Raw genomic sequence first — 2,319 nt, 5'->3', positions numbered from 1 at the left:
ACGTTTTAGCATCACACAGACAACGTTAATTTCACATTTGCCTGTTACTGTACCGCCTATCCCTTCTGTTTTGAGTCCAAAAAACTGTGGGATCTATTTTCTGTTCGATATGTTTTACCCCCATTATTCTATACATGTGTTATTTGTGTTACTTCCAGCCCTGAGGAAGTCGTATGGGTTAATCCCTTCCAAACGACGAAACGCATTGGGGAGTGGAAGAATCTTGCAAATAAAGAAAGAAGAACTGAAGTTTTTGCTGGATTTGATTTAGTGAAATATTTACTTATCTTGTAGCGTGTGGATCAACTTTATTGTCTTATATGGCCTATTATATGCAGCACTAAGTACGGTCCTCTGCTTCCTTATCGTGACCCGCAAAATGTGCTATTGGCCAGGGGCGTAACAAACACCCCTGCAGCCCCTACGGTGCTGGGGGCCCCCAGTCTTCAGTGGTGAAGGGGGCCCCCTCAGCTATTCGGTAGAGAGCTGTGAGGATTGCTCTAAGGCAGCTGCAGTCTGCAGCCTGCTCCGCGCTCCTCGAGCTCACCCAGGGCAGGACTGAAGAGAAACAAAGTAACAAGTTACATTGTTTCTCTTCAGTCAGAGCGCGCCAGGCCCGGAAAAAGGATGGGGTGGGGGCCCTCAGAGAGAGCATTCCCCACAGAGCACTGCTCCTCTCAGAAGAGGCAGCACAGAGCTGACGGGGTCAGGAGTAGGGGTGGGCAGAAAATTCCACTCCGCCAGCGTAGCAGATAAAGCCAGCCACCCCTGCTCACCGGCCCGGTCCCTGCTTCTGAAAGCAGCCAGGCCGGGGAGAGCCTCCCCGGGCCCCGGTGAACCCCTGTCTCCAGCGCCCGGACCCTCGGCTGGCTTGCAGGACGGGGGGCTCCCGCACCCCGGGGCCTGCCGGACGGAGCACGAGCCCCGGGCCCGATCCCAGCTTCAAAACCCTAGCCAGGCCGGGGAGAGCCTCCCTGGGCCCCGGTGGACACCCTTCCCCAGCGCACGGACCCTCAGCTGGCTTGCAGGACCGGGGGCTCCCGCACCCTGGGACACTGGCACGGAGCACAAGCCCCAGGTCCGGACCCAGCTTCCGAACCCTAGCCTGGCTGGGGAGAGCCTCCCCGGCCTCCGGTCGGACACCCTTCCCCAGCGTCCGGACCCTCGGCTGGCTTGCAGGACGGGGGCTCCCTCACCCTGGGACACTGGGACGGAGCACAAGCCCCAGGTCTGGGCCCAGCTTTCGAACCCTAGCCAGGCTGGGGAGAGCCTCCCCGGGCCCCGGTGGACACCCTTCCCCAGCGCCGGGACCCTCGGCTGGCTTGCAGGACGGGGGGCTCCCACACCATGGGACACTGGGACAGAGCACAAGCCCCGGTCCCGGTCCCAGCTTTTGAACCCAAGCCAGGCTGGGGAGAGCCTCCCCGGGCCCCTGTGGATCCCCGTCCCCAGCGCACGGACCCTCGGCTGGCTTGCGGGACAGGGGGCTCCCGCACCCTGGGACGGAGCCGCACTCTGGGACGAAGCTCCAGGACCGGGCCCAGCTTCCGAACCCTAGCCAGGCCAGGGAGAGACTCCCCGGGCCCCAGTGGACCCCCTTCCCCAGCGCCCGGACCCTCGGCTGGCTTGCAGGACGGGGAGCTCCCGCACCCCGGGGCCTGCCGGACGGAGCACAAGCCCCAGGCCCGGTCCCAGCTTCCGAACCCTAGCCAGGCCAGGGAGAGCCTCCCCGGGCCCCCGGTGGACCCCCTGTCCCCAGCACCCGGATCCTCGGCTGGAACCAAAGAGGGTTAAGCCCAGGCCACGTCCTCTCCCTGACGGCCTGCTCAGGATGCCCATTTTTCTCGACTATTAAGCCCCCACATAGTGGGGGCTCACAGAACGCTGGGGAAGGACAAAAGTTGGAGTGAGTCCGGCCGGCCGGCAGGCCGGCCATCTGGTCACCCGGCCCGCAGGGCCATCTGGTGGCCCAGCCCGCAGGGCCATCTGGTCGTGCAGCCAGGCGACCAGATGGCCAGGGACCACCCAGCCCCCAGGTGGCCGGGGAGGGTGCCGTGCCCAGTCCGGCGAGGGTGGCCAGGCGCTCCGAGGCAGCCGCTTGGGAGGGCTCCTTCCTCGGTGCTGCTCCTCACCTCCCTGCCCGACCTGCGCAGGTATTTACTCGGCCTCATGAGTACCTTGATTTATTGTGCCTCATGTGTGACGCAATGATTAATATAGGGTTATTTGTACCATTATAGGTTTGCAGTTCTTCGAAAAATTAAGGTACAGATATTTCCTTTTGAGTTATATGTAGCATGAGACTCAGATGGTTTGGTG

Source organism: Triturus cristatus, chromosome 1_1 (assembly GCF_964204655.1).
Source record: "Triturus cristatus chromosome 1_1, aTriCri1.1, whole genome shotgun sequence".
Classification (NCBI taxonomy): domain Eukaryota; kingdom Metazoa; phylum Chordata; class Amphibia; order Caudata; family Salamandridae; genus Triturus; species Triturus cristatus.
This window is presented reverse-complemented; position numbering follows the sequence as displayed.